The sequence below is a fragment of the Martes martes genome, assembly GCF_963455335.1.
Source record: "Martes martes genome assembly, contig: SUPER_18_unloc_2, whole genome shotgun sequence".
Lineage (NCBI taxonomy): Eukaryota > Metazoa > Chordata > Mammalia > Carnivora > Mustelidae > Martes > Martes martes.
The window spans coordinates 178,477-194,010 of record NW_027666703.1 but is presented as its reverse complement, the minus strand read 5'-3'; the positions used below and the strand labels follow the sequence as shown (position 1 = coordinate 194,010).

Sequence of the window (15,534 nt, the reverse complement as noted above, 5' to 3'; positions counted from 1 at the left end):
AGGTTCTGAATGATCTCTAATGTTGCTAAGATGCACCGGTTGGCTAACCTTCACGGACTTAATTCAAATTCTGTTTATAGCAAGTATAATCACCATAGATTCTACCTTCTGTATTTAATGCTTTGACATCTCAGGCCTTGCTGACTTTGGAGGGACTGTCCCTGGCAGGCTTACTTAGTTCCTAGAGATGCTCAACAGCTTGCCTACCGGCAAAGCTTTCACATGTTAAGCAACCAATTCGGAGCCTTTACCCCCAACCACCTCTTGTAAGAAACTCTTACTCTGGGCCACTATCCCCTGCCCTGATCACCCCAGGGGCAGGGACAGACTACTCCAGACAGACACCACTGTGTCCCGGAACCCACTGACAGGACACAAACTAAGCAGTCTTAAACGTGCTTACCCGGACTCACCTGCCCCTTGCCATGGAAACCACAATAAAGGGTCTTGCCCGTATTGTCTGTCCCTTCACTCCCTCTTTCTCCTGGCCGACCCTGGTGCTTCCCTGGGCGGCCCTCCATGGCTCTCAGGACCTCCTTTCTCGGGATCAGGGAGTCTGCAAACGCTTCTTGCGTTGTGAGAGTTACTTATATATCTGCTTACCTTACTGTACCTGATTAAATAAACCCCTGTACCCTTAAAACACCAGAGACACATGGGGGGCTCAGTGGGTTGAGCTTTTGGCTCAGGTCAGGATCTCAGGGTCATAGGATCGGGTCCCATGTCCGGCTATGTGCTCAGGGTGGAGTCCGCTTGCAATTTTCTCTTCCTCTGCCCTTCCTTCCCCGCCACCGCCCCCTGCCCCTGCTCCTTGCTAGCTCTCTCTCTCTCTCTCTCCTGCTCTCTCCTTAAAATAAAGAAACAGAGTCATTATAAAAAACCATGACGGAGCCCAACAAATTTAAAGATGGGGAATATTTTGCTATTATAGATTTGGCCAATATGTTCTGTTCAGTGCCAATTTCAACATCCTCTCAGTCACACGTCCCTTGACCTTGAAAGAGAAACGATTTACTTCGTTATGCACAGGGCACCCAAACCACTCTGCTATCATAGGCAAACTGTGGGCAGGATCGTACTGCACCCAGCTTTCTCCAGGAACATAGATGGCACATCACATTTAGGACATCCTACTGTGAGGATATTTGTTTGACAAACTTCTTAAGGATGCGGGGCTTCCTGTCAGTTAAGTGTCTGCCTTGGGCGCAGGTCCTGATCTCAGGGTGCTGGCAACAAGCCCTGCATCAGGCTCCCTAATCAGCGGGAAGCCTGCTTCTCCCTCTCCCTCTGCCCCTACCAGCCCCTTGGACTCTCTTTCTCGTGTTCTATCAAGTCACTAAATAAATCCTTAAAAAGAAAAAAAGGACATAGAAGTCCAACATCTTTCAGTACTTCCTGGGTTGTGGAGGCAACATATTCCTTGTTTATAAATTTCATGGAAGCCCATTTCAGCTGTTACTTGTCAATGAGCCCATGCTAAGGGGGGAGGGTCTCCCCTCCACAAAAGGCTCTAGGATCTGTGCAAGTAAAAATTACCTGTTGGGGGTGACTGGGTGGCTCCGTTGGTGAAGCGTCTGCCTTTGTCTCAGGTCCTGATCTCGGGATCCTGACATCGAGCCTGGCAGGGGGTTCCCTGCTCGGTGGGGAGCCTGATTCTCCCTCTCCCTTTCAGCCCCTCTTCCAGCCAGAGCTCTCTCTTAACTACATAAATAAAAGCTTTAGAAAAAACCACCTGTTCGTGCCCGGGTCAAAAGGCTGTAGCAGCCTCCTCTTCCGCTTCCTGGAGTCCCTGGACCACCCATGCTATCCGTCCATTGTCCATGGGCTCCCAATGCAAGAAACGGCCCTCCTTGGCCCTGGTTAGAGACCATCAGAGCAGCAATTGCTGGCCATGCACTGGGCTCTCCTGGAAACAGAGTCTCTCACAGACTCTGAGCCTTCCTATCCAGCTGTCTATTATTCTCTGGGTCATGGCACCCCCACCAGCTTCATAGAGTCACCAAGGCCTACTTGCTACAGGCTGAAGCCAAAGTCTGCATATCCTACCTGCAGGTGAAGGTGGCGGCTTCTGTCCACAGTGCGCTGCCAGATTCCATGGTGCTGGAGGACGTCAGCTCTTCCTTCGACCCCTTGGCCACCCAGGGATTCCCTGGGGATCAACTGCGTGAACATCAATGGAAGTTAGTACGTTTTGGGTTTGATGACCACATCTCCCTCCTGCTCACGTGACAGCTTCACATCCTAGAGAAGCACCTGTCCCATGCCTTAAGAGTCTCAGCATGAAATGGATGTCCATATATCAGAGTCCACTGTGATGGAAAGCCCGAGATTAAGATTCAATAGGAAGTGTTGTCTTGGCACCCGGTAACTTTGGAGGGCCTCAAATGGCCTCACTCCATGTTCCCTTCCCACTCTGCTCCCACAGATCAGATCCCCTGGCCAACAAGCCCTCCATAGCACAGGGACCAGGCACAGTTTCTTCCCGAGTGAGCTCCAGTGCCCTGACAGCCTGTGCAATGATCCAGCAAGCCAATCAGTCCCTCCTGCAGGAAGTAGGGCTCACCTTCACTCTCCTCTTACTACATAGTCTGCACGCGCAGCCTTTGTCCATTACGTTCCCAGGTGCAACATCCTCCGTGGCCCTGCATGCTGTGTGTGTCCCTCCTTTCCTACAACCCTATTATAGGCCCCGAATTAATTACGGTGGAGCTCAGCTGTGCAGCCTCTGGACATCCCATAACGTTAGGGTGGGAATCCCTCCCTTTACCAATGGGTGAAGAAGAGAAGAATGAAATTCTTTCTCATTTGTACCTTTGTCAAGGCACAATGAGGAGGCACATGGGCTTGAAGTGATTTGGATAGTAATCTATTTGGGGCTTGCAAGAATTCACCTGGACCTACAGGGCGGCCTTTATGTGAACGATGAAGAGGAAGGAAGGCCGCGAAGGCAAGGGCTTGGATGGTCTCTTAAAGGTCCAACTCCAGGCGGTGGGGGAACCCTCCAGTAATTACAGCAGGGAAGGAACATCACATTGTCATCTCAGTCCACCCTGACAGCCGTGTGCAGAATGGATTCAAGGGAGGCCGAGAGTGGAACCAGCAAGATCGGTCGGGAGTCCACTGCACCAGTCTGAGACAGGAGTGGGTGAATCAGAGCACTGACAACAGGAAGGCAGGGAAGGAATGACCGTATTTGCAGGCCGAAGAGACAGCAGAATGGAAAACTAATCGAATGAGGTCCTTAAAGAGATCTGAATGGATCCTTTCCAAGGTACAATGGAACAATTCGCCTGGAAGGGCAAAGGAAGATTTGAAGGGGCTTTTGAGCAAATGAACAAGGGAGCTGACCATGGACATTCCAGGGAAAAACCGCTTAAAGGCTGATCGAGAGGAGCTGCTTCTATAATTTAGGGTGGAACCATAAGCTACTGGGTTTTCAATTAAAGAATAAGATGGAATTCACTCCCATTTCAAATGGTCTCTAAGGCAGAGTGATTTGGGAAAAAAAAAGAAAAAGCAAGTCAGAGAATACTATACTCCTAAACAGGCAAACATACATAAGGCCTGAGAGAAATCAGCTTACCCATAGTGTGCTTTTCCAGACAACAGAAAAGGAAATGATTTTTAAAAACTAGAAAATAAAAAATAAACGAAGAGAAATGAGACTTACCTGGGAAAAGCGAACTTGCAATTTTTTTTACCTTATATTCATCCTGTACTTTTGTGCTATTCACCTCGTTTCCCGTATAAGCAGTGTGTGCTCGTATACCTGATACATTTGGAACACTAAAACAAGTTGATGTGTTCTCTACATAAGGTATACATAGACACCTGGCCCTTGTGAAAACCTTCAAGCATTACAAACATTGTTGGAAGAATCCTTTGACCACAGCCTCCAAGCCCAGCAGTGTCGACTCTCCTACAAAAGTCAGCACTGCTGTGGCATCTGGGTGGCTCAGTCTGTTAACGGTCTGCCTTTGGCTGGTGTCATGATCCCGGGGTCCTAGGATCAGGTCACAGGTCAGGATCCCTGCTCCGTGGGGAGCCCGCTTCTCTCTCTCCCTCTGATGCTCCCCCTGTGTGTGTGCCCTCAATTTCTGTCCAAAAAAAAAATAAAAATCTTAAAAAAAAAAAAAAAGAAGTCACCAGTGTTTTCACTTTGGCGAATACTTCTGCGGTCATTAAGAGACCCCTTTTTGGTTAAGTCATAAAAGAATACGTTTCTTAAGCTGAAAGCAAAACCGCGAATGTTTGACATTTTGAAAAAGAACCTTAGGAGATAAGGTAGACACAGAGAGTGACCTGGGATCTTCAAAGCGTGGTCTCACTCTGGCTTGACAATCGTCTATTTCTTTGAGAGGTCTTTGGCCGCCATTCCAACCTTCTCGGCAGGTGACAGTATATGCGGCATGTACGTGGGTAAAGCCTCAGTGACAGCACTTAGAAGAAGGTGCTCTGATCGATCCATTTCCGGTCCAGGTGGGTTAATAAGAGCCACAGTTGTGGTGTGGGGCTTGACATCTTTTTTGGGGGGTGTGGATCCCAGGGTAGCGTTCAGTCGTGGTGGGCCTTGTTGCTTAGGCACTTTTCCCCTCCCTCCTGAATCTGGAGGCTTCACGTCATGAGCAGAGGGTTTGGGCGGTGGAAAAGCTGATTGAGATTCCGCTTCTAGAAACTGGAGGAAAAGTCCTGAAAAAGAATGCTTGGCCACAGCTTGGTGATCTGGCTTCGCAGGTGTGTTGGGGGCGCTTTTGGATCCAGGCCCCCCAGTCACCCCGCCGGGCACACCCGCGGGCTCTTGGCTGCGCAGCTGCCGCAGCTGGTCTTCTCGGATCCCCAGCGTGCTTGCCATCAACCTCAACGCTTCCTGCCGTTCCGCATCAGCTGCCTGCAAAGATCCCACGAAGAGTCTCCTTAGGAGGCTTTTGTCCACCATTCCTTCCAACTGACTTACTAAGGTCATCAGTTTCTTCTGTGTGTCCTCCAGTATCTCCTGCTGGACCTCATTCTGTTTCTTGAACTCTTGGAGTTGGTCTTCCTTCACCTCCAAGTCGGCATTTGTTTGATGCAATCGTCCCTGTAACGACATCACTTTTCCTTCCAGGGCGTCTGCCTTTTCCCTCCACTCGGCCAGTTCCAGCTTGAGGTTCGCTAGTCTTCGATCACAGTGCCTTCCCTCTTCCTGGGAGGCGGCGAGCCGGAGCACAGCTTCCTCCTGCTGGGTGACCACGTGCAACTGCTCCCGCAGCGACTCTACCTGCAGACTGGCTCCGTGGCTGGCCTTTTCCATGGCCGCGGAAGACAAAACGAGTTTTCCCTGCAAGACCGTCACTTCCTCTCTTAGCTGAGCCACTTGGTCTTCCGAGGCCAAAGCTTCCCAGTGACGAGAATCTTGGGCGTCTGCAGCGAGGTGCCGCTCTCTCTCCAGCTCCTGGGTTAGGAGCAATTCTCTCTCACGTAACTGGTGAACCTCCTTCTGGAGGGCACAGGCTTCCCTCTCTTTCTCTGTCAGTGCCAACTCGATGTCATCTCTCTCCTCTTGACACACAGCTGCCTTTTCCTGCATTGACCGAACGGCGTCGACGAGCCGGTTCAATTCTCTGGCCTCAGCCTCTTCTTTCTCTGGCAACAGTTGCTCCAACGTGAGTACCTTCTCTTTCGTCCCAGCATGCTGGGATGCCTCCTCTCGCCGCATCACTGAAAGCAGCCGATTTGTCTCTTGCATCGCCTGATTTTCCATTTCCTCTTCTCTAGATCTTTCCACAATCTTTGCATTTTCCTCTTTCAGCCGACACACATCCATTTCGAAATCCGCTATCCTCTCCTTCAGATTGGTGACTGCCTGCCTCAGCAGCTCATTCTCACTCAGCTGGCCCCTGAGCTTCTCCTGTAAAGAAAGCAGCTCCTCACTTTTTGCTTGGATTCGGAGCTCCTGAGCCTGAAGGGAGTTTTGTAGAACGGCCGGTTTCTCCTTCCGCTGCTCCATGTGGGAATCGCAATCGCTGTGTTCCCGGGGTTTGCCTTCTCCTTCCCCCGTGGCAGCCCCTGAAGCAATCCATCTCTGCTGATCCTCCCGGAGGGTTCGAATCATTGGATCTTTTCCTTGCCCTGATTTTCTGAGCTCCTCTACCTCCTCTCGGAGCACCCGACAAGTCTCACTGACTAGGTCAGATTTCTCGGCCTTCAGGGTGTCGGCTGCCTCTGCGGAGTCGCTGGAGGGCTGGAGGAAAATCGCGTCAAGGTTCCCTAAAAGGAGGTCCTTGGCATTGCAAAGCTCCCCGATGCGGAGCTGAAGTTGGGCCAGTTCCTTCTCTAGCTCTTGGAAGTTTATTTCATGGCCTTGGCAAGTTTGGATCTGGTCAAGAGAGGCTGTCTGCGGTTTCAAGACGTTCTCGCTGTTGGTGCAAGCCCACGCCCGGAGCTGTCGCAGATCTCTCTGAAGCTGGGGTGACTCACGCTTCAGATTTTGGACCGTGGTCAGCACCTGCTCTTTCCACTCCTCCATGATCTTCACTCACTGTGTTAACCTGTCCCGTTCCTGTAGAAGTTGCTGGAACTGATCGATACGAACTCCTCGAACCTCATGACCGGTGCTGGGTGTTTGTAGGATCGTCAATAAAGTCTGGCATTTCTGACTTAACGCATCCACTTCCAGGTCTTTTTCTTGAATGATGTGTGACAAGTTCCGAATCATTTCTCTCAACACCTCCTGGATGCTGCTTTCCATTCTCGTGGCCAGTTTTTGATTTTCCTCTTGCATCCTCTGGAGGTCTGCTTCCCTGGCAGCAAGTCGATCGGTCATTTCGTGATAGTCCCTTTTCAGATTGCTATTCTCCCTCGTCTTCTCATTTAGGACGGCCAAGACCCGTTCGCTTTCCAAAGCACACTCTTGCAATTGCCGCTGAAGGTGTTCCACGTGCCTGTTCTGGCTGTCAGAAGCCGCAGAGATGCTGCTGGAAAGACCCTGAATCTCCACATCCTTTTGCTGGATAATCCGAGTGAGTTTCCCGATCTCCTCTTTGGAGAGCCGATCCACCTGCTCGGTCAGTCGGATGTTCTGTTCAGTGAGAAGCTGCATCTCCAGTTCCTGTTCTTGGATTCCTTGGACTAATCTTTGAATTTCGGCTTTAGATGGATCACGCTCTTCACTTCCGTTCTCTCTGGGGAGAGGCTGGCTTGCTCGCACTTCCTCATCCTCACAGGCTTCTCTTGGAATTTGCCGGCTTTTGTCGGGCAACTGGGCTTTCAGCTCTTCTAGCGCCACTTGCAGATTCCGAAGCATCTCGTCTTTCGCTGCGAGGAGCTGAGCGTGTTCAGTCTTCATCTCCTCCTGCCGGTGTTGAAGACGGTCCACTTTCTCCTTCTGCTCCTGTAAGGACTGAAGCAGTGCTCTCTTCCCCTGCTGCTCGTTGTGAATGATCTTCTGTTGTTCTTTGATTTCCTCCTCGAGATCATCTTTTACCTCGTTGAGCTGAAAGACCTCACACTCTAGCTCTACGATCTCCTCTAGGACTTTAGGGTCAACCATGGGGACAGCAGGACTCTGTTGTGTGAGGCGCCCCAGGTCTTCGTCCACGTGAGGATGTTCGTCTGTCATGGATGGGAGACGCATGTCTTTGTCCTCCACGGATGCGGGTAAGGTGTCATGGCTTCTTAAGGTTTCGGTCGACTTACCGAATTCCTCCCGAAGCTCTGGCCTTTCTCTAAGTTCTTTGATGTACTGGTCTTGCTCTCCGATGTACTCTGTCAACTGCTTCTGCTCCTCCAAAGCAAAGGACAGCAGTTCCTTTGTTTCCTGATGGTCGGCATCCATCTGCTCCATCCTCTTTCGGAGGTGTAGTATCTCCAGGTCTTTCTGTTGGCCGAGCTGGATGAAACGTGCATTATCTACTGGGGACCAGTGTCTGAGACTTCGCTCAGACTTCTCTTCGAACAGCTTCTTTTCGGCCCGACACAGTTTTGCCACTAATCGTCCTTTCTCTATTTTTAAAGCCCTCACGGCAATGTTGTTCTTAAGAGAATCCTCATTGTTACGCAGAACTGATTCCTCCAGCTGATGTCTTGCATCTTGGAGCTCATGAACCAACTTTTGCTTTTCTGCTCCGAGATCTGAAGCAAGGTTGTTCAAACTGTCGTTCAGCCGCTGCATTTGGGTAAGTTGTTGCTTCAACCTTCTGAGCTCCATTTCCCTTTCCTCAAGAAGGTCATCGTTCACGTTCCCAGCAGCGTCTTGGTTTTGTAGGTCTTCCATCCGTCGTTCATAGTCCATCAGTTGTTTGCGGTGCTGGTCAGTGAGGTCTGCAAGCTTCTGCTGGTGGACGTTTTGCAACACCGCCACTGCCAGCTGATGTTCGTCCATCTCCCGCATCCGCTTCTGCTCTAGGTCCCTGATGTGGCTCTTCAGTCGCCACACTGTTTCTGGGTCGATGGTATTTAGTCCCTGGGTGGAACACGGGCACAAAGTCTTCCAATGAGTCACTTCAGCCTCCAGTGTTTCCATCTCACGGAGGCGTCTATTGATCTGTGTCTGGGATGAGATGACATCAGCCAAATCCATGGCGTCCCCAGGGAAAGTCCCTTTCCCCAGCACATGTGTGTGAGTATCAGAGATGTCCCTGGTCAAAGAGGTCTGGCTGCTGTCCAAGGCCCCTAGGGAATGGCCTAGGCCACAGCCCAGGCCACCAGCCCAGGAGAACATCTGGCGGTCATACAACTGCCCTGGTCCGCGGTGAGAAAGCGTCCAGTCCAGTCGGACTACCCCGCCAAGTGTCACAGAACCCCTGCCTGCGCGAGGCTAAGAATCAAAAGCCAACTGCCGTTGCCAGGCAGCGCCTGCGTGGCCCTCCCTTACCCCCACCTCGCGTGCGCTCCCGCGCTCCCGCGCTCCCCCGCTCCCGCGCTCCCGCGCTCCCCCGCTCCCCCGCTCCCGCGCTCCCCCGCTCCGGCGCTCCCCCGCTCCCGCGCTCCCGCGCTCCCGCGCTCCCGCGCTCCCCCGCTCCCGCGCTCCCGCGCTCCCCCGCTCCGGCGCTCCCCCGCTCCCGCGCTCCCGCGCTCCCCCGCTCCCGCGCTCCCGCGCTCCCCCGCTCCGGCGCTCCCCCGCTCCCGCGCTCCCGCGCTCCCGCGCTCCCCCGCTCCCGCGCTCCCGCGCTCCCCCGCTCCGGCGCTCCCCCGCTCCCGCGCTCCCGCGCTCCCGCGCTCCCGCGCTCCCCCGCTCCCGCACGCCACTGCTGGGCAGGTAGTTCCAAACAGCCAAGGCCCTCTGGCCACTGGTCTGGGTCCCAGCCGCTCATGCTTGCAACTTCCCACACCAGGCCTGGGCCTTTGCCCTCCTTCCCCTGCTTTGCTGGCTGTCCTGGGGGGCCCCCAGTGCATGCCTCTGCCTGACTGCCCCCAGGTGCCTGCCGCCAAAAATGCACCTGGCCCTCGACTTCCCCCTAAGTGGGATCACAGTACACAAAGTCCAGCTGCATGAGCTTTCCACGCAATAGTATCTTTTTCATTGAGGTGAAAAGTACAGTCACACGCATCCATCCAGCTAGGAGAGAGGATCCTCGGTGCAGTTCACGGATGTCTACACCAGCGCAGACAACGGACCTCACGGAGACTTTGCGTATTTCCAGCCTCCAGAGACTCCAGAGTGTCCTGCCCCTCCTTGCCCCGTCAGCCCTGCGCGGACAGCTCAGTGCCTTGGTTTGGTGGTTCTCTGGCCGCCGCTTGCCCCGCGCGTCTGTCGCCTCCGGAGGCTGTGCGCCTAGACCAGGGAGGCGGTTGCGCAGGACCGTGGAGGTGCCTGGTCCGCGGGTCCTCCGCTCTGCACAGAGTGGCCCAGGTGTGGGGCGGCAGAGGCCCGAGTCCGCCCCGCGGGGTCCCGGTCTGGCTCTAGTCCACCGGTTTTGGTCAGGAACCGCTCCCGCAGCTGCAGCGCCGGAGCCCGGCTGCCCGCCGCCGTCGCCATGGTGAAGCCGCAGCGGGCCAACCAGACCCCTGCAGGGGAACGCGCCCATTCCCGCCGCTGCGTTTGCGCGGGGTGGGGTCCGGGCTGGGAACAGGAGGGCTGGCTGCTCTCTTGGTGGCCTGCTCCGGTCCCCTGCCGCCACCACGCACCAGGCACAGGGGGTCCTGGCCCGGGACTGCGCCGCGCCACAGACTGGAGCCCAGCTCCGGGGCGCCGCCAGAGTCCCAGAGGAGCCGCTTGGTGGGTCTGCCCTCGGAGACGCCCCCTGGGCGGGTCCCTGCCGCCCTCTGTCCTGGCCCCGCCCCGCATCGCCCTGGGGGGACTGCACCTGAGCCTTCCCCCTCCTTCCCCTGTATAGGTAATTTACATATAATATAAATATTGTATATATTTATGCCGGTGTCATATATATATGTCGGCATATGCATACGTGATGTAATATATATTTTTATACATATTATATATTGCACATATACAAATGTAATATAATGTATAGGTACTATATATATATTCCCCTCCCCCATATTTTTCAGATCTCCAATCACATGGCATCTCCAAACACTGGGTCTCCCCAGGACTGCACTGAGAAAATCTGTACCCAGATCTAGTGTATCCAGTTTCTCTTTTTATTTGAAAACACACTTCCGTTGTGCTTGCCTCTTCAAATCTTTGATATCCCTAATCCACTCATGACCCTTGCCTTTTTCTCTTTCGTTAGAGGTTTATTTTCATTCCATCCACTTTAGGGAAGAGAAACACCAGGTCTTCCAGAATCCAAAGACTAAAAGTTTAAACTAAAGAAGAACACACACACACACACACACACACACACACACACACACGCATTCCATCTCTGAAGCATTTGTAGGTAAAACCCTTAAGGGCATACATTAATCAAGGATGGGTAGTGCTAACCCGTGTAAGTGGATAAAGAGGGCATGGCGCAGGCGGGCCTCACCAGAAGAGGACCTGTTGTAGGAAACAGAGAACAAGTCAGTAGAAAGGCGGAGTAGAACGGTGGGAGACCAAGGGTGTAGGGCGCACGGGCAGGGTCGAACTTGCTACAGAAAAGCGGAAGGACGTGGAGGTTTGTAGGGTAAAGGCCGAATGGTCCTGGCGCACCGGCAGGGGTTGAGGGGGACGGGGAGCACTGCGGGAAGCTGGAGAGGATCGGACGCCAGCACTCCGACCTGAGAGGCGCGCCGCAGATGCCGGGGGTTCAGAAGGCGGCCTGCACCGCAGAGGGGCGGAGGAGCGGGATCCCCGCGCTGGGGCTGCGAGAGCGCCGCGCAGCGCAGGGGCGTCTGGGCCCCTCCCGCCAAGCACGGCCCTTTGGGGAAAGGACGCGGCGCGCGGAGTTTTGACAGCCGCGGGAGCGGAGGCAGCCCGCTGTCTCGGGTGGGTTTTGCCGGGGGCTGGGGCTCTGCGGGCGGGGAGCGTAGCACACCGCTCGGACGTGGGGGTGGTGACGGTTGTGGGACCAAGAGGGGAGCGAGCGCCTCCTGCGGTTCTTGGAGTGAGGCCGCCCTGGTGGTCGCCGCCGGGGAGACTCGGAGCTGTTAGGTGAGCGCCCGCGGGCTCCCTGCCTGTAGCTCCTTCCCACCCGCCCAGCCCGTCCTTTTCTCCTCGGGGCACACCCCACCTTGCTGAAACCCCGAGATCCAGAGTGGTGTGCAAAAGTGCGCCCTAGCTTTGTAAAAGTTCTGGACAATTTAGGTGGGTTACTGAAATGCTGAGGAAAATTGGAAATGACATTTTTTCCCCCTTTACAGGGTACAGGACTGAAGTCACTCCGTGTCATCTCATTTGATTTCTACTTGAAATTGTCCTGTGTATGTAGTGTTAAAATATAGTGTGTGGGGGCGCCTGGGTGGCTCAGTGGGTTAAGCCTCTGCCTTCGGCTCAGGTCATGATCCCAGGGTCCTGGGATGGAGCCCCGCATCGGGCTCTCTGCTAGGCGGGGAGCCTGCTCCCCCCCGCCCCCCGCCCTCTGCCTGCCTCTCTGCCTACTTGTGATCTCTCTCTCTGTCAGATAAATAAATACAATCTTTAAAAATATATATAGTGTGTGCGTGCAGTAACTACAAAATAAGTAAGTTTATTTTCAAAAACTTGTATTTAAAACGGAATTTAATTTTTTTTTAAGATTTTTATTTATTTGACAGAGAGAGCAAGAGAGGGAAGACAAGCAGCGGAGTGGGAAAGGGAGAAGCAGGCAACTCCCGCCCCAGCAGGACGCCCAATGCCTGGACTCGATTTTAGGACCCTGGACAGAAGGTAGACGCTTAATGACTGAGCCACCCTGGTGCCCTAAAATGGAATTTTTTTTTTCCCTAAAATGGAATTTTAAAATGCTTTAAGATTTTAAGGAATCTGGCTGCCTTTAGTTTTTTCTAGGTTTTTTTTAGACGGTTTTTGAAAACCAACAGTTTTGACAAAGGACATAATTTTTTGTTTGGGGACATAACGGTTCTGAACAAAACATGTTAAGTGTGAAATAGAGAATAAAACATCTCTCTGAGAGACCTACCTCTAGGACCAAGCGTTGTATCTGACACATTGTGGACATTTAACAAATGATTGCAGAATGGGGGAATTCTCTTTTTAAGTGGACAGACTTGTTTTAAGAAGCCATTTAAACCCATCATGCCCATTATATGATCCTCACACATCTTTGGAACCTTTAGTAGACAAGCTTGCCTAGACAGTTACCTTTGAATACACCTGACCAAATCCCACCGGAGGAGCTTCTCTTTCAGGAGATCTGCAGTGGGATCCCAGAATCTGTCTTTTAACCAGCCAGGTGATTTTTATGCACAGCCAAATAAAGGATCCATCTCAAAGAGGCTGGGATCTCAAGGCTGTGCCACCAGAATTGTACAACCAGGTTTCAAGAACTAGGGTGGCTGTGAGGATTTTGTGCACTAAAGAATGGCCTTCCTTTCTCTCTGCATGTCAAGTTAATTTCCTCTACTATATTAGTCTTTACTCCCAGAGTCGGATGCTGCTGCTGCTGGTTTACAGACTCACCTCATTACATTTTACCATCAGAGAAGATTTTGTCCCGCTCAAATTCGAAAACGACTAGAAGGATTCAGATTGATCTTACTGAGATTGTGTATGCCAATCATTTTGATGTACAAAAAAGAAGATCTCACCACCTCACACCAGTCAGAGTGGCTAAAATTAACAAGCCAGGAAATGACAGATACTGCCGAGGATGCGGAGAAAGGGGAACCCTCCTACACTGTTGGTGGGAATGCAAGCTGGTGCAGCCACTCTGGAAAACAGCATGGAGGTTCCTCAAAAAGTTGAAAATAGAGCTACCCTACGACCCAGCAATCGCACTACTGGGTATTTACCCTAAAGGTACAAATGTAGTGATACGAAGGAGCACGTGCACCCGAATGTTTATAGCAGCAATGTCCACAATAGCCAAACTATGGAAAGAACCTAGATGTCCATCAACAGATGAATGGATAAGGAAGAGGTAGTATATATATACAATGGAATACTATGCAGTCATCAAAAGAAATGAAATCTTGCCATTAGCAATGGCATGGATGGAATTAGAGGGTATTATGCTTATTGAACTAAGTCAAACAGAGAAAGACAATTATCACAGGATCTCCCTGATAGGAGGAAGTTGAGAGGCAACGTGGGGGGTTGGCGGGGTAGGAAAGGAAAAAATGAAACAAGATGGGATCTGGAGGGAGAAAAACCATAAGAGACTCTGAATCTCACAAAACAAACTGAGGGTTGCTGGGGGTGGGGGAGGGAGAGGGTGGTTGGGTTATGGACATTGGGGAAGGTATGTATGTGCTAGGGTGGGTGCTGTGAAGTATGTAAACCTGGTGATACACACACCTGTACCCCTGGGGCTAATAATACGTTATATATTTAGATTTAAAAAATTAAAAATGAAATAAAATATCAACCTTTGGAAAATAAAATTTTTAAAAAAGATCTCAACTTCCATATAGATCTCATGTTTAGAGAGAAGATCAGTTCTTCAAGGGCCAGTACAGAAATAAATGCAGCAGAGTGCCTTTTTTGTAATTGGCATGTGTCATATAATTGCAGAACCATAATTCCCTAATAATACTCATTAATATTGAGCACTTATGATGTAAGCACTGTGTTAAGCACTATATAAATATAAGCCCAGCTAATAACGAGTTAAATAGGTACTGTTGTATACCCATCTTACAGATGAGAAAACAGAGACAAAGCTATGTAGTTTAACCACAATTCCTCAGATTAAAAAAGTGGTATACTGGGATTTAAACTCAATTAATCTGGCTTCAGAGCTAGTCTCTTAAACTCTTGCAGGGATTAAGAACATACTGCTTCTCAAAAGAAGGGAATTTCTGTTCCAATGAGGCTGTAGTTCTCAACCAGGTCCAATTCTGTCCTGCAAAGATATTTGGCAACATCTAGAGACAATTTTGGTTGTCACAGCTGGGAACGTGGGTGCCACCGGCATCTAAAGGATAGATGCCAGGGTTGTTGTTGAACATTGTGCAATATATGTATAGCCCACCACAGCGAAGAATGATCTGGCCCAAATGTCAGTAGTATCCAGATTAAGAAAAACAGTCATAAGGGGAAAAGGGCTTTGAGCTGACTGGGTACCTTTTGTTTTGTTCTTTAACATTCCAGATGTTGATCTTCATTATCCTGGTGTGAATTTGAATTTCCTGGGGTGTGTTCTAAAGGTAACCCAAGCTTTCACGGAAAATTTTACCCTTTTTTCCCCATCTCACTACTGAAGTGCTTCTCAGGAGGGCCAGATAATGAGCAAGATGGGAATGATGTGGCATATTAAAATACATTTTCATCTGTAGGAGAATTTGAAATTAAAACAAATATAATTGATTCTTCCAACGTTCCTCCTACTTAAAACCAGTATTCTGTGAGGGGGGCGGGGAGGGGGATAGGGAGGTAGGGAGAGGGTGGTGCGGTTATGGACATTGGGGAGGGTATGTGCTATGGTGAGTGCTGTGAAGTGCGTAAACCTGGCGATTCACAGACCTGTACCCCTGGGGCTAATAATACATTATATGTTTATTAAAAAAAAAAAAACAGTATTCTGATGAAACAGTTTGTCCATTAGTTTTCTGACTTCTTTCTGCCTTCCTCCCAAATTAGTTAAATAAGCATAGGTAACTTACAACCACTCTTTTGGGGTGCCTGGGGCACCTGGGCGGCTCAGTGTGTTAAGCCTCTGCCTTTGGCTCAGGTCATGATCTCAGGGTCATGGGATCAAGCCCCACATTGGGCTCTCTGCTCCGCAGGGAGCCTGCTTTCTCCTCTCTCTCTCTGCCTGCCTCTCTGCCTACTTGTGATCTCTCTTTGTCAAACAAATAAATAAAATCTTTTTAAAAAATAAAAATAAAAAAACAATAACAACCAGTCTTTTGTACAAACCAGTTTGATCCTCTATCTACTTACTCCTTCCTTTAGAGACCCCCAGCACCTGTGAAGACAGAAGGAAACTGTGTAAAACCTGGCACCAAAGATGCCACCGAGACTTCCCAAATTATGGTTCTCCAGCAACATAATTGGGTAGCTTTTTA

General features: G+C 51.0%; 1 long non-coding RNA gene across 3 annotated transcripts in view; it reads right to left on the bottom strand.

Moving 5' to 3' along the window:
• LOC308359870 overlaps nt 1–15,534 on the bottom strand; it is a 31,967-nt gene that overhangs the window by 4,606 nt on the left and 11,827 nt on the right. For all 3 annotated transcript variants that reach the window (XR_013968475.1, XR_013968476.1, XR_013968477.1), the window contains exon 5: nt 2,047–2,160. This is a non-coding gene — a long non-coding RNA (uncharacterized lncRNA). The remainder of the gene's footprint in view (nt 1–2,046; nt 2,161–15,534) is intronic.